Raw genomic sequence first — 16,344 nt, forward strand, 5'->3', positions numbered from 1 at the left:
ACGCCTAGTCTGGAATACTGAATGAAAACCCTTATTGATATATCTTTAGGTCCAGTTCATGCGTTCTGGATGACTACCCTTATATAACACCCCTCTCTTGGAATCCCCCTGACCCCACTGAGCCAAGAAGTAGTTCTGTTTTGCAAGTTAAAAGGGTTTATTTGATGATTTAAACAATAGATATATATATATGACACTTTATAATAAATTAATAATTGAATATCACACTTAATCTGATATGGTAAATATTAACAACGGAGAATCTGGCACTAGCACACTTCTTTAATCACTAATGAGTTGACATGAAATGGATAAGGTAGCACACTGGTAAATAGGAACAAAAGTATAATGTGGTAGAGGATGCTTTATGTAGGCTCAGGTGGATGCAATATTCAATGAATGCAGTACAGAAAATACGCAATATGATTTCAACCAAACAATGTAATCACTTTTCTCTGGCTACTCCCCTCCCCCCCTTGATGCAAGGCAAGGAAATGGAAGGAAAACACACAGTTCTCAGAAATGCAATCAACTGTAATTCAGTTCAATCCAGCAAGCTTAAACAGAAGTTTGAAAACACAGGCAAATGCTTTGATAGGTGCTAGCAATGAATGAGAAATATGCTGGAAACGCTCTTAATTCCCTTTTAGAGGTTCAGGATGAGTGGTATCTAGTTAATATTAGTCCAGGCTCACACTAGCAATGATGCAGGGATAGTTAGCAGGTTAAACGAATTTCTGGCAAATGAAATCAGGCAGCAGCAGTTTTTTTACATGTGAAGAAATTGCAAATCGCGGCAAAATTCGCGGATGCGCCGAGCGCTATTACAAAGGAACCGCAAGGACTATCTCTACCGTTTTGGGGTCCTAGGAAAGCCTGGGATCTCAGCTTCCAAATGAAAGTTATTGCAAGTCTCTAGCCCAAACGGTTGCGGAGATATGAGTAATTTAGTAAAGGTCGTTTTTGGTTTTGTAAATTTTAAACGCACACTTTTTCAAAATGACAAATTTTACTAGAAATGACAGGTGACAAATAGGAGGCAGTTCTACTTAGGTTAAATAGATTGAATTAGATGAATTTAAACTAAGAGATGTGTTCTGAGTTTTGCTAAGTACTCACAAGAGATTTTGAACAGGAAAGCGACTTGGTCACGATCTTCAGTCTGGTCAGGTCTTTCCGGATTCTGCTCACAGCGCCTGGTCTGGTCTCGGCTAGGCACAGCACTGCTTTCTCTCTGGTCTGGTCTCTGCTAGGCACAGCACTGCTTTCTCTCTGGTCTGGTCTCTGCTAGGCACAGCACTGCTTTCTCTCTGGTCTGGTCTCTGCTCTGGATAGATTGAAGTCTCTAGTTTGGCTTTCTGGAGTTTGATGGAGGTAAGTATGGATTTTTCCGGCAGGGCTTCCAGCGGCAGATGAAATTGAATGTCTCTATGTGTCCTGACTCTCTGCTTTTATCTGTTTCTTGAGAATGGGTGTGTGTGTTGCATCACTAGACTTGCCCCTCTCATTCGTCATTGGTCAGGCTTCCATTCCTCCGCTTGATTGGCAAACTGAACTGTGAGTCAGATTGATGTCATTTTATGATCTCTTGAAACAACCTCCCTTATCATCTGTGTACCCAAATATATATATGATCAAAATCCATACTTCAGAGTTACACAGTTGTTTGAAATTACATATACATGGTGTGGCTGAATTTAGCCATGTCTATGTCCAAATCTGCTCATTCTCGGAGCTTGCATTCAAAGAGTGTACATAATTGACTTTTTAACTGCTTTTTCAATTTCCGACATGGACCCAACTTTACATACATGTGTGCAGGGGGTAGGGACATTAACTGATGAAGTTTCAGATTTTTAACATGCACACATTTAGAGTAATATCCACTTTTCCGCTAAAACCCCCCTGAACATACCACCGGTTCCTACCACGTCTTAAACTGTGGGCAGAAAAATCACAAGAATTATGGTATCATTTATAAAATTTTCACATGTCCGCACTATGAATTATCCCCCTTTTTATAAAACCATATCCTTGCTGCAGGGGTGTGTCTTTTCAGGTCACATGGTACAGAAACCAGTCTTTCCAGTTTCTGCCAAGCCAGCTTGCTTCTCACAGGCAGTGCCCCTCCCAGCTTCTCCAGGAGGAAGCCACTTTTTACGACGTCTGTAATAAAAACCTTTGCCTGAGTGGAGAGGGCTTTGTTCACTCTCTGGCAGAGCACAGGAAATTCAATTATCAGATAGATGGCATATCCTTAGTGTGGGCAGCAAAAGGAACATTGGCCTGGGAACATAGTTGTGACTCAAGTTTCACTCCTGATCGGATCCGTTGCTAGGCAAAATCAAGTTCCTTAAGCCAGACCTTCAGCTAACTTTTTGTTGCTTTTAAAATAACTTGTAATTTTACACATGCAGCTAGAATGCTGATTCTAAGTGCAAAACTATGACATTTCAACAGTTACAAAGGCATGTGACACCAAACATAGGTCACTCATTTAATTTAACATTTTCGATTTTGGTGGTTTTAAATCCAGTTGCAGTTAGGCTTACGCTGCTGACTCCATAGCATTTTTGTTATAAGCATTGTTTTTGGGCTCTTCATTTCCCAGATTTTGTAGGCACACAAAACTCCATTCTGCCAAATGTCTGCTGGTGTTCAGTGAATATTTTGCACATGTTGCAAGGTTTGAAATAGGCATTTTGCTTGCCTTCAGAAAAACACACAGTGGGTTTTAAAACGCCGGCTTTTGGATAGTGGTGAGTACTGGTACTGCACCCATTTTTGGGATTTTCTTGGATTAATGCATTCTAAACAGGAATGGTTCTTACATGGTAGTAAATCCTTGCTTAACATTGTTTTGATGGGGCTCCTTACAGTAAGATGGTTATGTGGAACCCCACAAAAAGGGTTGAATCTTTAAAGTGGTCCAATGAGTCACGATTTCAGCAACTTTTTGACATCAGTAAAAGTGGATTTTGTTAACAAAGACCTTTCTTTACCCTGGTGGGTGGCAAGTTAGGTAACCATTTTGGTGTGCGCACAACTGCGCAGCTTTCCTGGATTTCGGCGCACTTGTGGGTTTTCCGCCATCTTGAATTTCCTAAGCCCACAGCACCAAATGTTGTAGCAGGGTAGCTTAAACGTGGGTCAGGACACCCTACAAGCTACTTAATGACCTTTCTAGCAGAACAGGATTTCCATCCTCACCATTTTATCATTTTATCCAATTTCACTGAAGTAACATATGCCCTCGTACATTTGAAATCCACCTGAAGCAAATGGGCGTGGTTGAGTCGTGAGTTATGCAGGTATGACTGTCGGGAACTCAGAAGGTACAATGGCATTGGAGCCCCCCTGTCTCCTGCCAACAGCCAAGACGGGTGGGTGTGGGGGGCTCCTTTGCAGAATTCAACTCAGCAGTTTGGCGTGAACTCCTGGGACCTGTACGTAATTTTCCCTTTTCCTATTTGCAGGAAGGAGCTTCAGAAAGTTGTCGAGAGGGTATATTTAACACTGTGCTGGCTGCGTGAGCTAAGTCGGGGTGGACTCTGATCCTGGGATGCTTGCTTCAGATAGTGGCCTGCAGAAACTTCAGTGCTGAGGAAGTGATGACTAAACCCTAGGTTGCGGTGGTGTGCCGCTTGGGTTAGGGGACAGAAAAAGGCCCAGGTTGTGGTTCCTGTGGTTGTCCCAGTATTAAGGAGACCACACTGTAGGAACGTTAGTGTGCAGCACATGCTGTACATAGCTCTCTAATTGTTTTTAGTAACCATTTTTAAACCCGTTTTGAGGTCGCAAAACAGGATAATTAAAAGCAATTATGCCTATCCTGTATGACCTCCATCACTCTGGGACACAATGCATACCCCCTTCTAAGAGTTTTTAACTTTGCCATCTAGCTGTTTCCTCATTGCTCAGAATAGTTAGGGCAAGCCTCTTTTTCTGTCTCCTGACCTTATATGAGCGCACACCACCGCAACCTAGGGTTTGGTCACCGCAGGAGGGCATAGCGAGTATGGTTGGAGGGCAAAGTAGGCCGTACTCCTCGACAATACTGCATGAAAATAAATAACATTTCAGACCTGTTCGTTTCTTTGTCTGAAAACGTTGGGGTACATTTACAGGTCAGTTACCCACCCCTAGCCCCAAGTGTGTCTTTCGAGTAAGGAAGTGCGCCTGAGAAGTGGGGACTGAAGGGCAACCTTGGTGGGTCCACCCAGGATCTGAGTGAAAACGCTGCCTAGAACACATTATTCCAAGGCAGCCCCAGAAGCCCGACCCAGAAAGCAAGATCGAGTTGAGACACTGTGTGCATCTGGTGGAAAGGAGGGTTGGGTCCTGCTTCATGGGGAACACAGCTCTCCATTTGGCCAGTGGGGTATTGTTCTAGTTCCCATTACCAGAGCCACCCGGGAGACCCAAGTTGGAGGTGCTTCTTGAGGGCAGCACAATAGGGAAGCGAGGAGTGTGTAAGAAGCCTGCGCTACTAAGTAGAAAGGATTGAAATGGCACATGTCTAGATAAAAAGGAATCTGCTTTGAAGTTAACAGGTCGCTCTTGATTTTACACATTGCTTTCAAGTCGGGTTGTATTTTGTTTTTCCCTCCCTTGTCTAAGTTTTGTTAGCAATACCACGTTGCACCTGCTGCCCTGGGACCAGTGGAAGTTGGCCTCCCCTCTCTTTAGCCTACAGACAGAGAGTGGAGGGCACGGTGATGGCTCAATCGAATGCCCTAGATGATACTTAGGTTGATTATTCTAACTTACTGTGTCTATTTGCAACAACATTAACCAACAGTTTAAACCTGAGCAAAAAGGTCCTGTATCAAATTTCAATCCATGATGCAGAACAAGAGCTGGCAAAAACAGAACCCCAACTTTTGATGGTTCAAGTGTATAGGTCACTGGTAGCTCACGTCCAGAAGGAATTACCAGCTCCCAGTAGTGACCTAAAATTCGTGCTGGACAAACTGAAACAGGAGATTTATGTTAAAAGCTCTCATGGTCCATTTTGCAATTAGATGAGCATGTCTTGGGCTGTGAAAAAATGATTTGATGAAGCGGCGGAAACCAGGCTCACAAACTGGCAATGCTCTCTGAGAGGATGGACGTACTGAAATCAAACCTTGAAGTGATGGGAAGAAGGGAAGATGGAGAGAACTGCTCCTGTTGTAATAACATTAGAATCTGAGGCAGCCCAAGATGCATACAGGACAAACTGAGGAATTTACACAAGGTCTGTTCCGACAAATCTGATGTCCTGATTATGGTGCATCTTTATCAATGGATGGAAAGTGAGGTCCGCATCTAGGGAGACAAAACTGATCTCTTTTAGGGAGGCCAAACAGTCCTTATACCAGGAAAGGGATACATTTGATTTGTGACTATCTGTTTGCACGACATTGGCATCAAATATTGTTGAGGCTACCCATGTAGAAACTTTTTCACGCATTACGGTAAATCCAATTCTTTCATTAGAGAAGATAATGCAGCCACACTAAAGTCCACAAATACTGAGGGCAGGTTCGGGGGGGGGGGAATAATCAGCAAATGCAACAGAGCCGCAAGATTCAAGTAGAAGGGATAGAAGGTTGGGTAAGGGTGGCGGAAAAGGGAAGGGTAATTTTGCACCTGTACGCAATGAAAAATATAGTCCGCCCAGAGTGAGTGTGACTTGAATATGTGACGATTCACTAGGTGGTGTCACTTTTCTCCAGGGTTTGGTGGGGGGCTTCTCGTGAGGCTAGGCCGCTACCTAATAGTCCTCCTAGGGAACCGGGGGGTAATGAGGAGGATCTCGTGGGGGAAGAACTCCCCACTTGGGAACAAGGAAGACCACTTGGGGTACAGGCCCTTCAATATTGTCACACCCCATGGTCCCCTAAACCTCCCTCCCATGCCAAACACCTTTTGTGAGAGTAAATCCATGCATTATTGTAATATCTTACGTGCCACCAACCTAGAAAACACTAGGACGAAGAAAAGCATAGGAGACATGAAGATTGCTCCCTGTGCAGGTACTGAGTAGAGGTGGCCACAAGGAGCCATGAAGAGTGCTCAAGAGAACAGGATGACCAGTCTAGTGCTCCGCGGGAAAGTATTGAGCCCAACAACATAAAAACTGAGAACAGACTTAGTGAAAGGGAGACCAATCCTAGAGTACGAGCAGCCGAGGAGAGCAGCATGGGAAGTAGTCCAGCATGGGAAAGTCGAAGGAGCAGAAGCAAATACTGTCAGAGACTTGGTCTGCCCGAAGCAGAAGGCGTACAGCGTAGCACCCTCACCCGACGGCCAGGAGATGTCCCACTGCTTGGCTGGGTCCTGGGAAACTGTGGCATGACAGGCGGTTCAGCAAGAACGCTGACACCGACCACGGACCACGAGAGGCCAGTGCGGAACGAGAAAAGCATGAGAAGCAAACGGCAAACATGGACTGCCACAAGGAGACGCCAGGAAGAACTGGAAGAGCATCCCATGAGAAACCATGGTAACAGGAAAGATGTGCGAACCGGTAGGCACTTAATGACGGGTCACAAGGCCACCAGGGGGCACGCTCATGGAAGCAGCCTGAGTGTCTCTTCCGGTCCAGCGGGCGGTAAAGTGGATTGAGCCCCAACTATAAGCTCCCCACAACCCCCCGGGTGGACAACGACTGGAGGGTGTGAATCTTGAAGCACCTGGGCACAACTGGAGGAAATCTGAGGCAAATCGTCCCCCGGGCTGCTGTGAGATCTGTCTGGGGAGCTGTGCAGAGAAAACAAAATCAACTCTGATGCCACAGAGCTCTGCAGCAGTGGCCTACAGGTGTGCTGCAGGAGCGGCCCGAGGCCTTTAGAAGTAGGCTAGGGGAAGCAGAGGGCTCGGGGGACCAGTGTAAAGGGACACAACGCACTGGGTGTGGGGGTTGAGGTGCGCTGCCTGCCCCCCCACATCCGGCTCACTGGACAGTGCATCTCTGGAGGTGCGTGGGCTCTGGTATACAGTGTTTGTGTGCCGAGACAGGGGTGGTGCATCGGAGAGGGCGCGGCTGACTTGCTACGCTGCAGGACCATCTGGAAACAGGAACGGCTGCAGCGAGGGGCACAGTGCTCGCCGGGTGGCCACTGAGGCTGGCAGAAGTCGGTCAGTGAGGTGTGGGTCCCCTGACCCGGGCTAGGGGAGTGTTTCTGCCACACTAGGCCAACATTGGGAAGAGTGCAGCAAACTGAGAAGGGTGCCCAGCTCCTCCTCTGGGACAGTGGATTTTTTCGGAGCTCCCGAGCAGAGAAGAGAGAGCTTGGGGCATACTTGAGTGTCCCCACCTGAGGAGAGGCGTGCAGACACTGGTGTGGGGGGGTTGTGTACTTCATATGGACTGGAAGTCGAAGTTGGAGCAGTTTGAGTATCCACGGGACCCACGTTGGAGGAGTGGTACCCCAGGCCCAAAGATGTTGAAGGGGGCTGTTGAGGAGAGAGGGGGGGAAATCACTCTTAAAATGGACGATTTTGAGAACTGTGAAAGGAGGAATAACCTGAGATTTTTTGGGGTACCAGAGAGGGCGAGATGGACAGAGATCTGCGGAGGGTCATACATGAAGCTGCAAATGTTTTATTTGGAGACACCATCGATGAGCCCAAGATGGACAAGGGTGCACAAGCAGGTGGAGTCAGTAGAGGTCAGTGGTCAGTCTTGGCTAGCTTCCACAATTACCCAGACAAGCAGAAGCTCTTGAAAAAGCAAAGGGTGTCGGTTCGGCAATGCTGGGCAATGCAACGATTACGGTTCATTTTTCATGACCTGTCTTCCCTCGGGTTGGCAAAGAGACGCCTATGCATGCCTCTCACAAAATGGCTGAATGAAAAGGGGGTCAGACACAGGTGGGCGTTCTTTCTCCATCTCCTTTTGAGGTTAACGGATATGATTACAAATTGGTCACAGAGGAGGCGGTACAGAGGGTCTCAGGAGAGCTCATGGGAATTGCAGGGTCCACGCCGGAGGAGGGAGAAATGGACTCTGAGGACAGACAATGGCATATTAAACGGCCAAACCGATACAGAATGCCCGGCTCGAGAAAATTCAGGAAATTGAACACTCGCCCAGCTGGGCCTACCTGACTGTGAAGACTCCACGCCTCCGCGTGGGTTCATAGGTCCATGTCGCAAGTACCTGAGGCTCTCAGGTTCTCTGTTAAGGTTTGGCGATAGGTTCAAAGGTTTCTTTAGAAGGGTCACACATTTTTGTGAGAGGGGCATGGAGGGGAAGGTATTATCATCTTTGCAGTCTACGATTAGGGATCCTATCGGAGGAGGGAAATATGTGAACGGGGGTATGAGAGGGCATGCGGGGGGATCTTTGGGGATAGTGGTAAGTTGTAAAGTTGGGGGCTCGTGTTTCTGGGAGGCTTTTGAGGAGGTGACCCTTTGGACCGGGTCCTAATGGTGGTCCGACGTTCGTCCAGTGATATTAATTGGAGGGTGCCGCAGGAGGGGGCGATGGGGAAGCGGAGGGGGGGGGGCAAGGTTGGGGTGCAGTTGGGGATGTGGACTGTTTCCCTCATGTTTTTATGACCCAGGAGGAAAGTGTCTGGTATTGGAGGTGGTCTGTCCGGGTGGAGATGTTTGAGAGACAACGGTGGACCTAAATAAGGGGAATTGGGGTGACCGTCTTCGGGTCGGCACATTTAATGTGAAAGTTCTAAATTAGCTGACTAAACGGTCTTTAGTGGCCAGGGACTTCCCTAGAATGGAAATGGATGTTCTTTTCCTTCAGGAAACTAGGTTCTCAAGGGGAGAGGAGAGAAATGTTCCATGTGGGCTCTTGGGCCATGTGTACTGGCGGCCGGATACGGCGAGTAAAAGGGACGTGGGTATTTTGATACATAATAGATAGAAAATGGAAGTGGAGAAAGTCTGGAGGTAGGAGGAGGGAAGGGCAATTCTACTCTCGGGTCTTTTCAAGGGGTCAGATTCACATTTGTGGCACTTTACGCCCCAACCAGGGCCAGCTGCGCTTTCTTGAATCCATGCTGGGGAAAGTATTGAATGAAGGTGCAGGTCATCTGATAGTGGGTGGAGATTTTAATATGTGGGCAAGCTGGCAATTGGACAGTAGGGCCAGTGGGCCGGCTCGGACGGGGTCCCCCTTCAAGAGTGGGGAGGGAATTCAGGCGTGTTTGGAACTGTATGGCCTGTGTTGTGTGGCGCTTCTTCCATCCACAGGAAAGGGGATTGACTTACTACTCTGCGCCCCACGGGACCTATACCCGTATAGACTACCTTTGCATCTCGAGTGAGCCTATTGCCGGGGCCCTGGTAGCAGAGATTCACCCGATTTTGTGGTCCGACCATGACCTGGTATTCCTAAACTTGTCTTGGAGAGGTTTAGCCCCCATCCTTCAAAATGGAGATGCAACGAGTCCCTGTGGAAGGACCTTGTCTGTCGTGAGGAACTTGAGGGGACAATATGGGAGTACTTCGTTCACAATGACACAGATCAGGGCACGGTGTGGGATGCAGGGAAGGCGACATGGAGTGGACTGCTGATTAGAGAGGGGGCGCGTAGGAAGAGGGAGAGGAACCTGTTAAACAAATTGTAGGAGGAGATAGGGGCTTTGGAAAGACTGATACAGGATACAGGGTAGGGAGCAGGGGATTGGATTGAGGAAGTCCGAGGTAAGAGAGAGGAACTCGGGTTGCTGGAGGAAGGCCGGATAATTCGCAAGCTCCAGTTCCTGAAGCAGAAATATTATAAAAAGGTGACACGGCAGATGCCCTGTTGGCAGCGCGGCTCTGTGGTCAGCATGCCGACAGATGGATAGCGGGGATGGAGGGATCTGGGGGCACTTTTGAGACCTCAACGAGGGGGTGGGTGAAACCTTTGCAGACTTTACAAGGTATTATATAAGGGCGACGACCAACCAGAGGGTGATGCAGTAGGGGCCTACTTGTGAGATATGTCATTACTGATGCTGTCCTTGGAGGAGGCTTTGGAAATTGAGGCCCCTATGACAGGAGAGGAATCTGCAATTTGCAATCCAGAAAAGTGCCAGGGGAGGACTGGTATACAGCGGCTTTCTACAAAAGGTTTGCGTCCATTCTGGCCCCCACTTGGTCAAACTATTTAATGCTATCTTGGAAACTGGCAAAGCCCCGAAGACCTTTGTGCGGGCTCTCTTCTCAAGGGCACAGACCCTCGGGTCTGAGGTTCATACCACCTGAATTCGCATCTCAACATTAATGCAAAGTTGTTTTCTAGGGTGCTGGCGTCGAGACTAGACCCACATTGCCCGTGACTGGTGCATTCCGATCAGGTGGGTTTCAAAAGGGGTAGACATGGGGCGGACACAATGCATAAGAACCTACACTTGTTTGAGGGGCCTGACATGGGGGTAGTGGGGCAATCCCACGCTTTTATCTGTCGATGCCGAAAAGGCCTTCGACAGGGTTGATTGAGCATTCTTGAAGGCAACGCTTGTCCACTTTGGTTTTGGGCCAAAGTTTCTGCAGGGTTTCCTGGCATTGTAATCTGACCCGGTGGCCTGTGTGTCTGCTAATGGGAATTGTTCACGCTGTTTCGGGTTGGGTCGGAGGACAAGACGGGGTTGTCCCCTCTCGCTGATTCTGTTTGCGCTCTCCCTGGAGCCCCTCGCCCATATGCTATGTGATGACCCCTGGGGGGAAGGGATCCCTGTGGGTGGTGTAGATTATAAACTTAGTTTATATGCTGAAGGCATACTGCTACAGCTTCGGAATCCACCGTCCTCAATCCCGGCAGTGGTTGAGATAGTATGGCGGTATGGGGCCCTTTCGGTTTTTAAAATCGACACGAAAAATACATTCTGTTTCCATTTGTCCCATTAGGGGTTGACGATAGACAGAATCTGGATATGCTGGGGATGAGAATTGAAGAGGACAGATTGTGTTATTTGGGTTTAGAGGTAACCAGGGTTATAGGCAACTTGTATGAAGCAAACTTCCCACCCCTACTAGTGAGGCTATTTGATGGTCTGGAGAAATGGGGAAAATTGACAATGTCCTGGTTGGGGTGACTGAACTCAATTAAGATGAACTTCCTCCCTAGAATCCTGTAATTATTTCAGATGCACCGATTCATTTTCCAGACTCCATTATCCGTGAGGTTAAGGGTCGCCTCTGAGGTTCCTGTGCCAGGGTAGGAAGGCGGGGGTGGCATATGAGGTCCTGGTGCTCCCAAAGGTGAGAGGTGGAGTGTGCTTTCCCAGACATCTACCTGTACTACAAGGCATCACATCTCAGAGTTCTCATACCGCATTTGAGGGAGCAAGATCACTGTCAATGGGTGGAACTGGATAACTTTCATCTGACATCGGCAACAGTAGGAGAATGGATATAAGGTACCAAGAGATCGGCTCCTGCCGAGGATCAGGGAGCACCAAATACCAGGTGTCATTTTCAATATATGGAGGAAAGGTCCAGAAATGAGGGGCGTCACGACATGGCCTCCCCGGTTAGTCCTCCCAAAGAAGGAGAGAAACCAGGGTTGTGGACACTCGCAACACTCAGTTTGGTGTTGTAAGTGTGAAACCTAAAGAGAAGACCATGAGAAGTGAGTCTTTACCCAGTGTGGCAGTAGACTGTCATAATTACCAGGAGAAGGGAATCATTCTCTTGGTAATGTGGACCTGGAGAAAGGTCCAACAAGCTTGGGAAGGGAGTCACTTCCCCCCGGGCTAATTTGAGACTGAGACCAAACTCTAGGGGAAGGTAGGCATTCTCCTGGCCTGTGAAGTAACTGTTATTTTGGAACTTTGTGACCTGGGGAAGCCAAATCGTCCCACCAGGACAATTATTCCGAAATTTATTTAGAACTTTGTGACCTGGGGAAGGGAGTCCTTCCGCCAGTTTATTTGAGACTGAACCCCAGGACAAGGGAGGGCTTCTCTTGGCACACCAAGGAGACAGTGTGTGAAACTTTGACGATAATCCAGGAGAAGTTAGGCACTCTCCTGGGATCAGCACACTGCTTCGTTCTTTATTATTGTATAGTATAAGGGCCTGAAGTAGGGTTTTCTTTTTTGTTTGTCATATGGTTTAAAAAGTCATCCTTAACATTTCATCATTGCATCCATTTTATACATCAGTAAAACATGTCATGGCACAACATATTCCTTTACAATACGACTCTTAAAATCCAAAATCATTTCCATTTCCTACATTTAAAATTATACCAGTTTCATAATATGAAATCTGTTATGTTCAAGCAATAATGTTAAATTACAGTATTCGATGTGAAATCTCTCCCGGAGAAATTCCCACGGATCTCATCTTACTGCCATTTGTATAGGACATCGTACAACCAAGGGCATCATGGCGCTGCAGCAGCAGCTAGGGTAGTCGCCTGGAGACGGAAACCAATTAAACAGAAGAGTCTTCAGACGACAGCAGAAGAAATGATCCTTAGTGGCACGTAGTGGCTGCGGAAGTGCGTTCTACAGCTGAGCTGTGACCACAAAGAATTTACGGCCACCCCCACAAGTGTGCCGGACCTGAAGTACTGGGATAGTGAGAGATTGTTGAGACCGCAAGGGATGATTAGGAATATAAGGGCGGAATTTAAGCTGTACATATTCTGGTCCAGTGCCATAAAAAGCCTGATGTACTATGCATAAGGCCTTAAACTGGATTCTTCGAACAAAAGGAAGCAAGTGCAATAGTCTCGAAGCAGGAGTGATGTGTGTAGAGAAGGAATCTGGGTTACCAGCCTAGCTGCAACATTTTCAGGCGCTACAGGCAGCACATTAAAGTGGCTGAGCTACATAAAGGGAGATGCAATAGTCAATTGTGCTAAGCACAAGCAAAGCTACTGCAGGAGCATGCAGCATTGGTGGAAGAAATAGCAGCACCTTACGATGGACCCGGAGCTTATGCCCTGATTGGCATACCGATGCAATTTGCGCCTCAAGAAACAAAGAAGATGCAAGCCTGACCCCTAAATCCCTCACAGATGCCACTGGTGTCGGAAACAGACCCAGCGAGGGAGGTCAAAAGGAGGGTGTCCACAGAGAGAGCAAATGGGGAGCCGGGAGGACCCACCACCAGAACTTCTGTCTTGTCCCCATTCAACTTCAGCCAGTTGTCACTCATCTATCGAGCCACAGCCTCCAGGCACCTCCCTCTTTCCCCCCTAACTGAGAGGCTGGGCCAGGACAATACAGGTCCAGCTGAAAGATTATCGGAGTATCATCAGCATATGAGTAGCACCGGAGGCCGTGTGAGTGGATGAGCTCAACCAACGGCTGGATGTATATGTTGAATAGAGTGGGGGACAAGGCATACCCCTGAGGAACACCACATGATAGCGGGAGAGAGGAAGAGTGAAAATGAGGGAGTGAAAGAGATTGGGCCCGGTCCAATAGAAAAGACTTGAACCAGCACAGCACCTGCCTGGCAATCCCTGGCCAGGCGATCAAGCAAGATGGAGTGGTCTATGGTATCAAAGGCCACCGACAGATCTAATAATGTCAGCGCCCCCACTACACCCTGATTGGAGAGACCTGCTAGGTCATCTACAACAGATACCAGCATGCTCTCTGTGCCACGGTCGAGGCAGAAGCCCGATTGAAAGGATCAAAGAAGTAAGAGTAGTCTAGAAATAGACTAAGACGTGGAGACTCAAACAATTTTGTGAAGAAAGGCAGTAGAGCAATAGAGCGCAAATTAGACCGAACGGAAGAATCCAGTGAGGGTTTCTTTAAAAGAGGAATAACCAATGCGTGATTAAGATCAGAAGGAATATTACCAGTTTGGCAAGAATGGTTCACTACCTGAGCAACCCACAACGCAATAGTTGGCATAACATCTTTACAGATAACCAGCCAGGTTGGAATCAAGAAGGGATGCAGATTTAAATTTGGCAGTGGCCAGCATTACATCCTCTGAGGAAGAGGAGGGAAAAGATGACTATAGACTAGCCGGTGCAGATATTGGAGGAATCGGAGCATATTTGCCAGTCTTCAAATCAAACAGACTGATTTGATCACGAATAGACATGATCTTAGTATTAAAGGTAGATGGGGAATTACACAGCTCTTGGGATGGGGAAATACCAGCCCGCTCAGCATGGGGGGATGATAGGACGCGAATGACCTAAAATAATTCTTTAGGCTGGTTAATGGCTAATTCAACTATATCAGAATAGAAGTTCTTTTTTGCTATATTAATAGTATTGTGACATGAGTAGCATATGATCGTCGGGAAGATGAGACTTCCTCCCCTTCTACTCTGCTTGTCTCTGTTTGAGCCTCAGTTTTTTACATGTTGATCAAACCAGGGTTCTGAGTGACGGGTACGCTGTTTGCACAGTTTCAGGGGTGCTAGACGATCTGCTATGAAGAAAACAAAAGAGCAAGAGAGGATAGATCCACAGATTGTAATGCTATACAGCCAGTGGTTATATCCCGGCCACCTGAGCTGTGAAGACCGGACATCAGTTCTGTTTTAAGATCTTGGGTTTAGACTGGATTGCAGTCTCCATATCAACCTCATTCGTGAATGGAATCTGGAAGGGATCTGGCCAGTCCAGTTCCTGTGCCGGGTTAACAGTCACCAGCCTAGGAGATGACCGGATCAGATCCAGCATATTCCCCTTATAGTGAGTTGGGTCAGCAACAAGTTGCTGGAGATAAAATCCAACAAGGCAGATGTAAAATGAGCAGTGGCAGGATTGTCATCTCTATTAATCCTTAAATTGAAGTCGCTCACTATCACCAGCCTTGAATACTTGAACTGGAGTTGAACGGTGAGTTCCAGAAAGGCATTGCAGAAAGCAGAGTCATGACAAGGAGGCCTGTACACAGTCAGAACATAGAGGGGAAACGAAAGCCTTGACTGAAAGACGCAGCCGCAGTGCTTCAATGTTAAGTGACATTTCCAGTGGTAGTATACCAGCAGATTGGATCAAGTTGCGAAGTATTTACATAATTGCGGAAGCACACCATATGAGAAGACAGTTACCGCACATGCTACCAATAGATGGTACAAGTTTCTACCCCAATTCCACATTGGTGGCATTTTGGATTATTCAGCGCTGCTCCTTTTCTACAAATATAAATTATTTGTTGTCAATAAAATATTAAAATACAATCCCATTATCGTGTAACCACATTTCCAAGACTGACTTTTTTGAAAGATAGTTTGCAAGAGTGCACCACTAGTTAACATGGGATATTTTTTGTAACCATTTATTTTCTTTATAGTATTGGCCCAATCTTGCCTCCATAGTTTACATTTACATTGGGAAGTGTATGTTAAAACCCATCTTCTGCCACTGCATGGCACAGATCCTATCGAAGGGTTGTGTGGAGTCAGAAATGCGAGGCAGACAACTGCTTGTAGTTTTCTCAAGTTTAGACAGTTTATTAAAAGTCACATTTAGATAAACCTTGCTTGCCCTACTCTTATCAGGGAGTTTCCTACCTAGTTTAAAGGCGAAGGGGAAAACTCCTAACATAAACTGGCCCTCACACTAAACGACAAAACATTCCAACATAAATAATTAAACCATGAACAATACGTGTACAGTATATAGATGACCTTCACCCATCTTGGGTAAATCCCTTCCCCATGATTTCAAAGTTAACACCAAGAAAAAAGTTCAAACAAAAAGTCTTCAACCAGTTCTTACAGGTTCCAAGGGTAAACACAAGTTAATCAAACAAAACTCCACTGATAATAGTTGTTCAGCTTTCAGTTGAAAAGATCCTCTTCCAATTTCAGCTAAGAAATTGGCACCAATGGTAATCCTGGATATCCTCCTTCCAAGATTATTTGACACAGTTCAGTAAAAGGGTAAACATTATCTTCTACAACTCTACAGTTGGTTAGGACCTCTGCAGTACATTTGGTATACTTGTCAGGATGCTTCTCTTTAGGCTATTGCTTTCTTCTGGACAACCAACCTTCTACTACTGCTACCAACTGTTAGGCAGAAACCTGTGCAGTTCCCTTAGGGACCACTGCAAAAGGCTTAGGACTACAGGCGTTGGCAGTAAACCCAATTGGTAGCAGTCTGTACCACCCAGATTTACCTGGTAGCTGTGGCTGAGCAGCCAGACCTCTCTCAAGTAGAGTTAGACAGTATATAGAGTATACAAGATGGGTACTAAAATACAGTAGCACAAGCAAACACTGACCAGTGTAATATACACTAACACTAATATGGCAAGCAAGTTCAAACACAGTCACTATTAATATATATATACATCCCTGGTTACTTATTGAACAAGTCTTAGTTAAAACACCACTTATTTTCAGACAGAGGTGAGCGCTTAACCTAAGATGGCACTCCGATAAGTTAAACAGGAAGGAAAAAGGCAAAATTAGGAA

At 46.7% G+C, this 16,344-nt stretch overlaps 1 protein-coding gene across 1 annotated transcript in view; it reads left to right on the forward strand.

Annotated features, from left to right (window-relative positions):
- WDR62 (WD repeat domain 62) overlaps window positions 1-16,344 on the forward strand; it is a 2,486,568-nt gene that overhangs the window by 489,755 nt on the left and 1,980,469 nt on the right. The gene's annotated exons all lie outside the window — the stretch shown is intronic.

Source organism: Ambystoma mexicanum, chromosome 2p (genome assembly GCF_040938575.1).
Source record: "Ambystoma mexicanum isolate Mex_15411 chromosome 2p, UKY_AmexF1_1, whole genome shotgun sequence".
Lineage (NCBI taxonomy): Eukaryota > Metazoa > Chordata > Amphibia > Caudata > Ambystomatidae > Ambystoma > Ambystoma mexicanum.